The 15,817-nt window shown below is 37.6% G+C and overlaps 1 long non-coding RNA gene across 1 annotated transcript; it reads right to left on the bottom strand.

Annotated features, from left to right (window-relative positions):
* Positions 1 to 13,898: 13,898 nt before the first annotated feature.
* On the bottom strand, positions 13,899 to 15,628 carry LOC125712674 (uncharacterized). Its single transcript, XR_007383369.1, has 2 exons — positions 15,508 to 15,628; positions 13,899 to 14,278 (listed from the first exon to the last, which is right to left on the bottom strand). It is a non-coding gene; the product is annotated as an uncharacterized LOC125712674 (long non-coding RNA).
* Positions 15,629 to 15,817: the final 189 nt, after the last annotated feature.

Genomic DNA, 15,817 nt, shown 5'->3' with positions numbered 1-15,817 from the left:
CATGCTAAGGCGTTATCGGATACACAATGTTTCAGTTGAAAATGTCATTGTAAATTCTCATTTTTGAAAAATCAAACTTAACCGACTTAAAGTATTTGCTTAGAGAGGTTAAACCTCACCAAACAGGCCTAACCAGCCAAACATGTTAAAAATAATATACTTTTCAAAATGGAGTGCAATGCATATGCTGTTACTGTTTTTTTCCTAAAAGTTTAAGCTGCTACTTTCACTTTGGTGCCCACTGACTCACAACCTCAAGCCAAGGGCAGGCTGACAACGAAAAACAGTTCGGGAATTTGCTGCTGACTGGAGGGGAGGCTCCTCTATGATATATTTTGTTGAAGAGTATTTTGTTAATCATGATCAACTGGTTGGCTCTATAATATATGGTTATATATCAGCTGTTTAGTGTCATGACTGGGGAAGCCCGATCCACAGGGAAAATTCCCGAACTTCCCAATGGTCAGTCTGCACTTCACCTCAGCCATTTCTTTTCACACACTTGGAGTTATCAGATAAATGAGTATTACTAATCAGCTCAGCCCTATGGAATTACTGATAATGTGTGTAGCTGATTTTTATGTTTTTAATGTTGATAAGGAAATTACTTGATTTTTTTGTTAAGTCTACGAATCAAAAATGGGCTATTAATCAGTATATATGTCAAAGTGCGGCATGAGGGAATGATATCCTCCTTTGCGGCTTAGGCACAAGAACTTTATTAAAGACTTAACTAAATGGACATGAAACAAAATGGGACCACAAGTGGTCTAAAGAGAGGAAGATAAACAACATTGTAACTAACTATAGCTGAACTAAATGGCAAAAGAGCACACGGCCATCCAACAAACCAAGAAAGGGGAGTTACAAGGGACTACAAGAAACACAACCCTACACCTATAATGACTGACAGAGGAACAAGCATTGGGCAGGCATATATATATGAGGAACAGGTGTGGGTTATTAACAACCACCCAAAGTACTAGGGCCTACACAGGAGAGACCAGGAACATTGGACATAACTACATAACTGGACACAAGCAGGGTAAACCAGGAACAAAGACACTAAAAGTAGGGACTAATTTCGATTCAATAAACACAACAACAAATGCAACAAATGGCAAAATGTCAAACATAATTGGCCCATGACAACAGGGAACCACAGTTACTTAGGCTATGTTCACACTGCCAGCCACATCGTTCAATTCCGAATTTTTGCTCAGATCGGATTTGTCTATCTTGATGGTTCACATTCATAACTACAAGTGACCTGAATCTGACTGTAATGTGAACGCATCGGTCCTCCGAAACGTCACGCATGCGCACATCGATATGTTTTTACACGGGTCGAGAAAAAGTCAGACGGCTAGTTTTTTCTGTTTTCGCATCTATTGCTGGAACTGCTGCACAAAGAGATGTGTGGGTATGAGAATGGAGCCAGCAATGGCGGGACCGTGATGTGGATGGATATGCAGATGAGCAGTTTGTAGAGCACTTCAGAATGTCGAGGGCTACATTTCAGTACCTCTGTCAGCGCCTTAAGATGAGGATAACACGAAAAGACCAATTTCCCCATTTCTGTTATAGCGCATGCGTATAAGCAAAAAGTCACATCAATGCCGATCTAAGCATTCACATTCTGGTTGCATGGCCGCGAAACGGATACGTATGCGATTTAGTAGCACATATGCAAGTGACATAAATCTGATTTGAAAAAATCAGATTTGTGTGTCCACACAGCCCTGAAAAGATCAGATCTGTGTCACGTTAAGGCAAAATATCCGATTTGAGTCACTTCAGCATGGCAGTGTGAACGTAGTCTTAGCCGCTTGCTCAGCCCATTCAGCCACGTGGCGGCCCAGGGAGCAAGGAAAAACAACAGGGACAGAGAACTTTGCTGAACCTAAGGAGACACCAAGGAGAGAACTGGATGGTCAGTGACATCTGCTGGCCAAATGAGGAAATGACAGACAGAACTGGAGAAGGCAGGGACCAATCCGGACATACAGCATTTACACTCACGGGGTACTTTATTAAAACCTAGTTTGAAACAACTTCTGCTTTTTGATACGGTGCATTATCATGTTGGAAGTAACCATTAGAATACGAGTAAATTGCGGCCAAGAAGGGATGCACAATACTCAAATAGGCTCTGGCATTCAAACGATGATCAATTGATATCAATGGGCCCAAAGTGTGCCACGAAAATATTCCCTACATGAACACCAGCCTGGACTGTTGACACAAGGCAGCGTAGGTCCATAGATTCATGATTACACCAAATTCTAACCCTACTACCTGTAACTTTTTTCCACTCTTCTAATCAACTATATGAGTTTGGTGAGCTTATGCCCGCTATAGTCTCAATTTCCCAATTTTAGCCCATAGGAGTGGAATCTTATGTGACATGCCATCTATCTAGAGGTTCTGCTCACTACTGTTGTAATGAATGGTTATTTGAATCAACAAGGCATTTTCCATACACAGAACTTTTGCTCAATTCTGTGTGAACTCCAGAGAATGTTGTGTATGAAAAGCCCATTACATAACACAGACAGCTGTATAGGATGTCATCTTCTGAGGGGGGTGCCGACTTGGAAAACTGCTGATGCCACCACCCAGGAGATCAGCCTTTCATGAAATACTCAAACAACCTGTCTAGTACTAACAACCATGCCTTGGTCAATGAAGTAATATTTTTTCGCAAATATTTGATCTGAGAATTAACTGAAGTCGAAGTGGCCCGTGAGTGTATATATTCTACTAAATTGTAAAAAATTTCCCTTTGTTCATATAAACTTACAGCAACTCACAAACATACATCTCAGCTTTGTCGGTAATATTATTTGGGTATTTGATTTATACTCAATGGCAAAATGATATATTAGTGGTTGAAACCCATCGCCTTGCATCTGTCAATCTGTCTCCAGACTCAGTTCCTTGTATGCGCAGTGTACATATTCAACCTAGAAACACTGGACAAGTGGTTACTAAAGACTGATGGATATTGATATTAAAATATTTAGTTATGTTAATGTAACCGACAGTTTAAGGTTCTTGGCAATCGCAGCAGTGAAAATGTATATAAGCTGTCACCATTGGAACTGCATGGTAATGATAAACATGATTTAAATTTCTAGCAGCTAAATTGCAGCTTTTTGAAAAAAGCTCGGTGTTAGATATGTAACCTGGCCTGTTGTTCTGTAATAAATGTGCACTTAATATAAATGAAGTGCTTAACAAATATATTATTGCCAGGCCATAAAGCAGGAGTCGGACCATTGTTTAAAGTATAGTTTTAAATTAAATATCAGTCTCTTTATATCAACCATTAATTTAAAAATCTATTATATGTTTAAACTGCAACAAGCCATCATTCTTCCTGAATAATAAAAGTAATACATGTGAATTTCTCAACATTTTTGCCAAAAAAGTTGCAGAAATATGTTTCTTTAATTGGTGTACAAATCATCACACTATGCCTTGATAAGAAACACAACAATTATGCCTTGAAATGCCAAATAATAGTGGAATGTTAGTCTTGCAGAAATAAATTTGCTGTTTTGTCATATATGTAAAATCGCGACCAGAATTTTACGAATGTATAGTATGTGAAACTGTCATTTATCTGTCCCTAGTAACTTGTGACAGTGTTTGACAGTGTGCAATTTATTTAAACAATTGTTTATAAATTGAACAATTGTTCATAAATTTGCATAACTATTTTTATGTCAGTTGTGTTTAAATATACTAGTGACTGTACAGACATGATGATCTCTGAATTACCTTTTAATGTAATTTCACTTGCTGTCAGATTTTTTTTAATCTTCTTGCTTGTCATCAGATTGAAAAATGTAAGTCTTGTGGTTGATTATGATGATGCAGTCTCACAATCATCAGCTGACTGCAGTTCGACTGAAAATGCGTCATTTGGTTAATTGTAACATTCATCCATCCGTTTTCCAAACCGCTTATCCTACTGGGTCGCGGGAGGTCCGGAGCCTATCCCAGAAGCAATGGGCACGAGGCAGGGAACAACCCAGGTTGGGGGGCCCACCCATCGCAGGGCACACACACACACCATTCACTCGCACATGCATTCCTACGGGCAATTTAGCAAGTCCAATTAGCCTCAGCATGTTTTTGGACTGTGGGGGGAAACCGGAGAACATATATATTTATTTGTTTATTAGTGGAACTGAAAAAGCTGAATGAGGCGTGAATGTGTGATAAGGTGAACTCATCTTTACCTCTTTTCTTATTACCCTCCAACTGCTGAAGTCTTTCTAAGAAACTGACTGTGATATGTTACAGTAAATTATATGTTTAGACACTGAGCTGTAAGGGCTGCCTGTTGTAGAGCTTTTTAATCATTTTGCCTTTAAAGGAAATTTTCCTTCAAAATTAACTGGATTGTAAGATCATTGCACTACTGTAATATGATGCTGTTTCTTCTGTTAATACATATGCCATCAAAACTATGATGCGATGTTACTAAAATTATAGTAACTGTCACAAAAATGTTCCCTATGCTTCATGTTGGCTTTATTGTAGGAGCACATGACAAAAATAGGCACTTTAAAACCAAAATAAATTTCTTAAAGGAATTTTCTGAATAAAAAGTGGTATTATTATTATTATTATTAATAGGTGCAATCCTGGTAACCGTATAAACTGCAGTCCTCCAAGATGTCTTGTCTTCTTTCCGATTCTTCTACCTTCTCAGTGTGAGTTCATCCATGCTGCTGCTACTCGTCCAATCATTACTGTCTTTTTTGCTCAAAATATGACAGCTTCAGTTTGGCCATTTGTGCATCAAATGACAGTTCAGGCTGAATTTGATCAAGAATCCGTTCGTTTTTCTGGCATTCAACTGTATTTTTTAAAGTTCAGTCCGTAAAAAGTCAACATCCATAAGAAGTCATTATTCAGAATTTTTCTAGTCTTTGCTCTTAGAGCGGTGTTTTCCAGGCAGGTCCTCAGGGATCCACAGACGGTCCACGTCCTCCCAGCTCCTGGTAAGGGAGCAAAAATGTGGATTGTCTGCAGGTCCCCGAGGACCGGATTGGGAAACACTGTCTTAGACATTAGAAATAACCATCAGAGATACATCAACTACTGTTTCGGTGTGAGATTTTTTGTAGGTCCTTCATCACAGCGCTGCCAAAAGAGTCCATCTGAAACATACTCCCTGACTGCTCGATTCTTAATAGTTCTAAGGAGGCAAAAACTGTTTATAACCTCTGTGTTCATTACATTTAGCCATAATTTCGCCATTTTCCGTCCTTACTGTGGTGTCAACATTCAGTGTAGACAATCTTCATACTGACACTGAGAACATCTGGTGCACCAATTTTCATGCGAACACTTCTTAGTTGAAAATGGTCAAAACATTTGGAGGATTTCTTGTAATCAATAAAGCACACATTGACTTCCTTCTGGTATCCTATTTTTTTTTCGATTATCCAGTAATTATCTTTTCCTCCATTGCCTGAATCTAGATTGCGGCATTTCACTTTCTGTGTAGAGCCCCAATCTGCTTGGAATGTTCATTAGTGTGATCTTACCTACATGTGACATTATGGAAATTGCATGGAAATACGTAATACTAAGCATAAAATAATGCTGCTAATTTCACAGGAAACAACAATTGCAAACATGCTTTCAGTGCATGGGTACATCCCTGCTTATGATAACCGTGAAGCACAATATGACGCTTACTTCTGTTAATGGATTTATTAAATATTTTTCATTGTAAATTTTAACTTAATTTAATAGTCAAGCTTTCATTACAGTGTCCCTAGTGATCATTTTATTTTTTATTCAAGATAAAATTTTTATTTACTGAGTTTTGAAATAAAATGTTTTTAATAAAATAGGCAAGTTGATATGAATAAAGAGCCATATTTGAACTCAAATCATCTCAAATATAAAAGAAAAACTTTTGGTTTAACGTTTGGAATTATTAACTATATTATACTATAAACAACTGAGAAATAAGTTAATTGATCATAACACATTAAGGCAGGATTCAAATAATGAATTAGTTTTTGTTTTCCTTCTAAACATTATTATACACAAAAATAACTGAGAAATTTAATTGTGACTGTGAAAATGTGTAAAATATAAATTGAAGAAGGTACTAAATGTATGTTATTATACAACTTTTATTGCATCACCTGTGTAATAATTGTTTCCAAAATTTTACGTGGACTGAAACAATGTTTCTGAACCCCGTCCTTGGGCAGCCCCAAACAGCCCATATTTTTGCTCCCTCCCAGTGAATTAAAATGAAGTCCATTTAAACTGGGGTACCTTAAATTACTCTGGGCAGGCCCCAGGTCTATAGGGGTAGGTGAAACAAACTAAGACTTAAGACTAACCCTAACCCCAATGAAAAGTACTACAGTAAGTACCAAGAAGAACCAATGAACACTTCGGAATCGACTGGCGTGTGCCTGACAGCTGGGCCCTCGTGTGCCTGACAGCTGGGCCCTCGTGTGCCTGACAGCTGGGCCCTCGTGTGCCTGACAGCTGGACCCTCGTGTGCCTGACAGCTGGACCCTCGTGTGCCTGACAGCTGGGCCCTCGTGTGCCTGACAGCTGGGCCCTCGTGTGCCTGACAGCTGGACCCTCGTGTGCCTGACAGCTGGGCCCTCGTGTGCCTGACAGCTGGGCCCTCGTGTGCCTGACAGCTGGGCCCTCGTGTGCCTGAAAGCTGGGCCCTCGTGTGCCTGACAGCTGGGCCCTCATGTGCCCCGAAGAGGCTTCACCTGATATGGCTATGAGCTCATTTTTACATTATGCAAGAGTCTTCAATATATTTCTTCATAAATTGTGAACTGTGAAGCTCCACACAGAAAACAGTTTTTGAACTTTGACCCCCACAACATGACCCAGGTAAGAAATCCTTCCCTGTCATAGTATACTGGAGAGTATCCCCAACTGGATATATACTGGAGAGTATCGTAACTTTGAATTGAGTATTTGGCGAGGAGGGGGCTTGAAGTCCTCACTCTTTCATCATGACAATATGATTATTTGAGCTGGGGGGTAAGGGCGGGGGGTTGCATTGGCCGGTTCTGATTACTGGGGGGAGGGGGGGGCTACAATCCCTTCCCCCCACCCCCATTAATTTAGGCCCATGATTATCCCTAACGAATCATTCTGACATGCTGCATGGGGTTAACTACAGGTTACATCACAAACTATATCTAATTCTTATCCACATGTTTTATATTGGACTGTCATTGAGGCCGTGACTGTAGTATATTACAAAAAAAGAAAATTATTACCAATTCAAGCAAATCAATAATAATTTTACATGAAATTACTGTTTTAAATAGCTATTTGGCTATTGTGCGTGTGGAGTCTGTATGTCCTTTGTATGTTTGTGCGGATTACCATCCTGTAAGCATTTCCATACTACAGTGGGCTGGCACACCCTCTTCCGGGTGTCGCATAACTTCATGATTTCTGGGATAGGTACTGTAGACTCCCCTCAGACCTGTACTGGATATGTGGTTTTGGGATATGGATGGATGGATGGATGGATGGATGGATGAATGGATGGATGGATGGATGGATCAATGAATGACATTTAATAAAAAAGAGTGAGTTTTTAGTACACAGTAATATTGCAGATTATAATAAGAATTGTACTCCAAAAATATTTTTGAGGAGCCCTTTATTACTGTAGGGTTAATAATAATTCATGATTAACAAATTATGTTAAATATTAAAACATTCATAATTAACTTCATAATACAGAAACTTCAGTTTATCATCTTACTGCCATTTAGGAGTTATAAAAGTTAGGGTTACCAAGTTAATTCATATCAGGTTCTAGGAAATGTTTTTTAAACAGGACAAAACAAGCTCAATATTAATTTCATATCCTAGTCAGAAATTTTAGGAATGATTTTATATTTTAACTTTGAGATATAACATATTATAAAGATGACTTCTCACTCCTAACATGAGTTAATAAGCATCTGCATTTCTCTTCATTTATATTCAAGCCAACATTTTACATCATGACACTCTTAAATTTACCATTAAATTGCAAGATCCAGTATTGCACACGTGATTAGTTTAATTATGACTATTTGTGCAAGTGTGATGCAACTATAAAGGCAGTACTATAGTGCCTATCTTGCACATAATCTTGAATACAGATTCTGTATTGATTTTATACTTGCATATCTGCTCAGAAGATCATTGCTGTGGGTAAGTAAATTGACTTGGTTCATTACAACTGGCTTAAACAAGATGAATGTCTGGTGCTGTTTAGATGTTGAGCAATGATGGGGACAGAATAGACTTGACTTTGACTGTGAAGTATAAGTGCTACTTATTTCCTAGAGCTGACAAAGGAAAAAGATGCAATTAGCAATGATTTAGTCTAGCCCAAGAAGTTGCACATACTGTGGCATTTTCAACAAATTGTGATTAACAAGTATTTGCACTATATACTGCATCACACTATATTGCAATACCTCGTCTTAAAGGTCATTTAAGTTCACATTCCTGCAAAGAAGGAAAGAGAAGAACATCAGTAATACACCTTGACAATATTGACTATATCGGCGTCCATCTGAATGTCTCTATGATTCTATTAGTAATTTCTTACTTTGCCGACTGATTTCTCCCACATCTAAGCTTTTTACCTAAAACAGTGTGGATAAAACGATAAGGACATAAGGGGACATACAAATAAAAATATTGAACCTATGCAATACATATAAAAAGCATGTTTTACTTTATTATACTTTCTTGTAAAGCACACTGTAGAAAAGTAAATAAAATTACAAATTCAGGTAACACCTTTTGTACAGCAACATAAATGGCTGATTGGTTCTCTGTACATATATCTCATTCCTTCCCTATTGCACCAATATTGCTGTGTCAGCTACTCGTCAGTATGATGTAATGGGTCTTGAACACCTCTCATAACTCTCAAATGCTGAAACAACATGCTTGATTAACAGCACCCCCTGCTGGTGGCAAAGGAAAAGACATTTCTGGTGGTGCGTTTGTCTGCTGTCGTTTCATGGACCAGGATTGAATATAAACAACCTCATAACCAGCAAAATTCAAATTAGGCTTCCATAAAGCAGGATTAATATGCAGGACATGTCAGCACAACATGACAGGATAAAAATTAAGGTCGCTTTGACAAACCGAAATTCAGACGTCACTTATACGATGTCCTGAAACACAGGTAGCTAACTGGTTATACATGTATGAAATATGAATAAATATGAATATGAATAAATAAAAAAATGCTAAATGCAAACACTAAATGCTAATTTACGTAGGTGGTGATTTGCCCAAGCTTATAAGATCACTTACTGAATATGATAGCCATGCCAACACAGAAGAGTACCGCTGCAAATATCAGCCCCCCTTTTCGTATCAAATGATAGTCTAAATGAAAAGATATAAAGATACATTCAGCGCATGAGACATTTGCTTAGACTTTTTATTTTAACATCAATGCTATACTGAACCCAAACAGACAAATAAATCGCTAGATAAACAAAGAAAACCACACAAGATAATTATCTTACCACATGTAAAATTATATTTGATAACATATATATAGTCCATATATATATATAAGATTGCATGTATAAAATACTATTAAAAAAATATATAAGAGGAAGGAATCTTCTTATCCCTTGTCCAAGCATAGTCTCATTGTTCAGCTATTGATCAATTATTGGCTTTACAGTTTAATCAACAAGAAATGTTTAATATTGCTCAATGGTTGATAGCATTTATTTAATTACACTTTATGTTTGGGACACTGTCCTTATCATGTTATGTTTTCCTGTTAGTATATAACCCAAAATCAATAAATTACACACTGAATTTTGAAGTTTGTTCTATTAAGAATGAGAGGTTAATATCTGTTTCAGGTTGAAACAAAGTACTTCCAATGTCTAGGAAATTGCACTGTATTGCACCAGACTATACTTTCATTATAAGGTGGGGGACTCCCTTATAGACCCTCACCTCTCTATTGAGATATATTCATAGACAGACGCATCCAGCTACCTACAGTATAATGCTCACATCCAGCTAGCAATTAGCACCTCCTCAGGTAGGTTTTGCTACTCACGTGAGCTTTGACACAGAAAGGCTTTAGCCAACTAAATACAGCCTTTTTTGTCCCTCACTCCTATTCTTCCCCTTTCAGCACATTCCTATTGTCAACCCCTGTTGGATGGCTTTTGCTTTTTGCAGGAGAAAACGTAACCCCTTAAAACCCATGCCATGTTCTGACAACCTCTCATGTCACCTCCTTCTATAGAGGATTGTAGAACTGCTGGTGTGCTGTTGCACATCCCAGCCCACAGGGAAACCTGGATCAGCCTAGGAAATTCTTCTGCCCACACTGGCCACCCAATTGGATAGGGGACACGTTTGCTAATTTGAGCTGGGGATTTACTCCTCTCTTTGCTCCATCTAATAACTTTACATCTGAGAGCTATGCAATCGCTATTACTCACCGTACGAAATCGCACAGTGTTGTCATTTATCGCCCACTGCACTAGCTAGACATGCTACTACTGAACCAGCCGTTTGTCTACCTCAGACACCTGAACATTCACCATGATAAGTCACAGGCTACCTGAGCTGGATCCTGCTCAGTATTCCACAGTGCTGGAATTAAGCCTGACCTCATCCGGACGTGGGTCACAGAAAGCCTACTGATCAGCCCTTTATATTTCAATGATACTACTCACTGCCTGCTCGCTGCCTGCATCTCCTGTCTAACTTCCTGAAGTCTCCATATTGCATTTTATACAAAAGCTCTCTACAGCAGTGTTTCCCAATCCGATCCTCAGGGACCCACAGACAGTCCATGTTTTTGCTTCCCCCCGGTGGACTGTCATGTATGGAGCTCGGAAGGAGGAAAAACATGGAGTGACTGTGGGACCCTGAGGACCGGATTGGGAAACACTGCTCTATAGTGTCTGCTCCAGAGGTTATTATAGACCAAAAATAATCATTTCATTCATTCTAAGGTTTAATAGGAATTGAGTCTGAATTTACAGAACAGACAACTGTGAGTCTTATTTTACTAGTAATGAATTATGGTCTTTTTCCCCACTGCTTCAACACTTACTGTAGGTAAAGTCATCTTCAGGCACCTCTAAAAGAGTTTGGAAAATAGGAAATAATTGGTTAATGTTGAAAAAAATCCAGTTTAATAAAACAGAAAATCCAATACTTAAATGAAAAAAGTCAGCCATGATCGCATATGAACTAAAAGAGGGGTACAAGTACATTAAAATAACATTTATAATTGATCAAAAATACTAAACAATCAGTAAAGGAAGTACAGCAGTTTTTAAGTTATGTATTTTTAAATAACAGCATTGGCAGTTAAGGCTTTTTATGTAATAAACTGAATTACTTTCAAATTTGATGTACAATACAACTTTGAAACAAGATATCAAAAATCTCACTGTACCTGTACTCATATCTGCAGTGTGTATTGAGAGTTTTTGCTTGGATAAAGTCTTAATCTATAGTGTAATGATTACCACTCTTCCAACGTATTCATTGCTGAATCTGGCCCCTCCCTAATTCATCTCCCTCCTCCCCATAACTCTATTTCATCATAGTCCATCCATTTTCATGTGAGCTACCAAAAGGTCTTCCAAACTGTGTTTCGCAATTACAGGAACATGTAAAAACTAAATAAAAATGTCCAGTGAAGTCAAGTATAGTGTATTTTTAAATATATTCCCTAACGTTTGCTTGGGTGCCACTTTGTATAACTTCAGCCTTTGACCTACAGATAACTACAGGCATTTATGAATTACCAACTGCTACATTAACACTTTAAATGGGACATTAAATGTCTGTATGTTTAAAAGGTAACACTGTACTGAACAGCATAAACAGTATGTTCTGAACCAGTGACTAGTTAATATTTAATTATGCATCCATTAGTGGTCACATGAAGGGATGTTTGAGTGGTTTCTTTTTAGCAAGTTTTATTAAGGGAAAAAAACATTTAGTAAGAACATAAGGGATCAATTTCTAAATGTGTAGAGAAGGTTAAAAGTGGTTGGAAATTGGATTTGAAAAAGGAATGACAGAAATGGATGGATAGATGTGTATGGTGTTTTTAAGTATTTTAATGTGAATCCAGGATATCAGAAATGTTTAGCTGCTAAGTAAGCTATTTAATCTCTGCCTTGAATTCTTCTAAAGAAAGTTTATATTTCTTGTCCTTCAAAAATCAGTTGCTATGAAACAGAATCACTGAAAGGGTCCTCTACTAATTTGCCATTTTCCATCCTCCACATGTAAGTCCCAGGGGGAGATAAGGAGTGTATTTATTCATTTACTCAAGGTGCTGTTAGGAATATTTCATTTAACATGTTAAAGTGCAGTAATACTCAATCACATTAGAGCATTGCTTTTCTGTAATAAACATGTTGCTATTTCCTTTTAAGTAGGGCTGAATTGGGAAGATGCACGAAGAACTAACCAATTTTTATAAAATCAGTTTGGCACAATTTTGAAAACGATACCTGGTTACTTTCTAAGATTAAGGAATCTGCAGACAGATGTTAGTAGAACAAAACACATTGAAAATCCTAAAATCTTGTAGAACTTCCTTAGTTGTTGTACACTTATGAATATACAAATGAAACTGAAATTAATGAAATATGATTTTTATACTCAGAATGAGCCACCTGAAAGAGTTTAGAATAAGCCAAATAATATTATTTTTATTTGTAGCTACAGTATGCGATGTGCATACCTGCGTATGAACAAAGTTAAAACATTTAACTGAGGTGTGACTATGGTCAGCTTAATACATAACAAGCTTGGAGTCAGATGTATCTCTGTATAACTTGTGGTATTCTGTTGTGGAAAGTTTGTAACTTCTATCACATTAACCTTGTGAGAAGGTGAAGGAGTGGCATGCATTTTCCATCTGTCTCCCAAATAATAACAACCTGCTACATTTAATACCAGCTTAATGGACGTTCTGTTATAGGAAAATGTTGCCGTTTTCTATGTTGTATAGTCAGAGGTTAATGATTCATTATTCATAAAATATTTGTCTTTTTGAGATACCGAATGTCCACATTTATATTTCTGTAGGCTAACTGAAGCTTTTATTCAGAATTCCTGTTGTCATGTGTCTTTTCCCTATGCATGAATATTTGATACATAGGAAACGTCTATCTTATGCAGCTGATTATTTGAAGATATCAGATAAAAATAGAGGGAGTCTTGTTGACATTGATAGTTGTTTGCTAGGTAAACAATAGTTGCTAATTAGAACAAAACATGCCCAGTTTTGTTCGACAAAAAACAGCAACAGACATTGCATGTCTATTATTTTCCCGTGCTTCCTGGAATTGGCTCATGCTCACGATTATGATGCATTGAACGGTATAAATGCTCATTTAGGAATTTAAAGATTTATTGCATAATTGTCCAACAGTAGGACTGATTTCATGTGTGGATTTTGCACATTCGTCATACGCCCTTGGTGCCCTGCGATTGCCTGGCATCCAGTCCTTGGGGACTCTGCTACTGGGGATGTACTCCTAGCGCCTGCTGACCTTCTATTAGATAAACAGTTAAGGAAGATGGAGGCACAGCACTATGCTGATGAAATGGTAGAAACAGCAAGTAATGCAATATCAGCTAATGGGTTCAGAGCTTCACGGGTTTTGTGATCTCTGGGATCTTTACCATACTGTCAGCATTATTTACCGTTCTGTAAGTATTAATGATGTAGAAAAGTATTAGAGTATTGTAACAGTTAAAGCATTGAACTAGCAACCATCTGTTTACTGGTAGTTCTAACCCACACGGCCACATCGCACAGCATAGCAAATGAAGAAATGCACCCAGACACAGATCCAGTTTATTTGAATGTAAATAGTCAATTGAGATGATAGTTTGATTGTTTGTTAGACAAATAGATGAATACGTTTATAAAATCACACTTTTGGCTTATATGAATATCAATATGTTTTGGTTCTTAATTGCTTAATTTTTTCGTGATTGTGATTTTCTCTTTCTTTTGTTATCTGATCTCAAGTTCTTTCAGAGTAGAAATATGAGGCAGATTCCTTAAACTTGAGCAGTTTACTGGACAGAATGAAGAAGACAAAGATGTCACACATGGCCGATTCACTGTCTGTCTGCGTCTGTCTGCCCCCACTGAGGGAAAGCAGGCCTTTTATCTGTGGTCTTCATACAGACTCCTGGAGCCAGAAGGTCAGACGGCCTTGGTGAGAATAAGTTGTATGAGATAGGAGAAGAACATGATGAGCAAGTAGCAAGGACAGAAAAATATAAAATGAAGAAATATAAAAGCTAAGTAAATGAACATAATTAAATAACTACAAATTAACTAGGGAAGTGCATCACTAAGTTTGTATGAAATGGGGAATGCATGAAAAATATTTTAAAAATATTGCTAACTACATTTTATTTTTCTACGGGACCAAATGTTTCCAGTACTTCAAAATACTAACTGGGTATTTAATTCACAGACAATTTTAAATTATTTTGTAGGCCCAGTGACCTTGACCAGAATAAGCAGAAGAAGGATAGACAGATAGACACACTTGTCCTCCTATATTTAGATGCCATGCAAAGCACTTCGCATGCCTACACATAGACGTGTAGGGTGTTTTGCGTTTAAATGTTGCTATCGAATTTCTGAACCAATTAATGTTAGGAAACAGGAAAAATTTCAATTTTCTTGAATTACAGAGCCTTGCAAAAATTGGGGTTGTCATTGAAACCAGCAGGAGGCTGGATAAGTAACTTATTTGCGAACAAGATTCAAGAAACGTTAATCTTAAATCGACATTTAAAAGCAAGCCAGTCCTCCTGCTTTCTGACATCCTAGACCCAAAAGGTGTTCCAAGTGTTGTCTAACCATCCATCCATGAAAACTTACATGGCCACATGAAAATTAATGATTGATCTCTTGGCCTCTCTGTTAGCTTATTTTTCTTGTCTGAAGGGCATTAGCTCCTGAACCATGTTAAGATTGTTACGATTATAACATCATAATGCTTCAATTACAATATGCTTTTATAAAATATGTTTTAAAAACCATAGTTGTGGGCTATAACTTTATTTGAACTTCTAGTAATTTACTATTACGACTCTGTGAATGAAATTCACAATTGATTATACAAAAACTGTTTTGCAGTGTCATTGCAATAATGTTTCTTTGTTTTAAAGCTTGCTGTTAAGAGTCAGTTTGGTAATTCCACAGTGGGTGGCATCACACAGATAGGCTCAGAGTTTGGGGGTTTTTTTTCTACCAGTATAAAAACAGGCAGTTAATTCAACTAGCATCTCTAAATTACCCATAACAATTTAAATAAAATTACCAACAATGCATATTGCAAAGAATCAGTAACCTGTGCAGGATGATGGATGCATGTAGAATAGTGATACTTTATTAATCCCTTTGGGGAAATTCTCTGTCTTGCCTACCTTATCTTGCTCTCCATCAGGCACACATATAGGTGAGAGGCAGAGGTGGAGATGTCAGGTTCAGAAAGTACAAATCCAGACTAAGATTTCATTTTAACCAACCAGCTGAGTAGTGAGTGACTGTGACTTTTTATGCTCAACTGCTTGGTTGAAACAAAATCCAGGTCTGGATTTGTACTCTCTGGACCTGAAATCTCCACCTCTGGTGAGAGGAAGCTGGGGGGGGCACGCACAGGGGCAGCCACCTCGCATCGCTCCGGGGGCTCGGCCTTGCCAAATGGCCCACAGATATGTGAATATTTTTATATTA

This window comes from Brienomyrus brachyistius, chromosome 18, assembly GCF_023856365.1.
Source record: "Brienomyrus brachyistius isolate T26 chromosome 18, BBRACH_0.4, whole genome shotgun sequence".
In the NCBI taxonomy this organism is placed as follows: Eukaryota; Metazoa; Chordata; class Actinopteri; order Osteoglossiformes; family Mormyridae; genus Brienomyrus; species Brienomyrus brachyistius.
The sequence above is the reverse complement of the archived record's forward strand: the minus strand, read 5'-3'. Positions and strand labels throughout refer to the sequence as shown.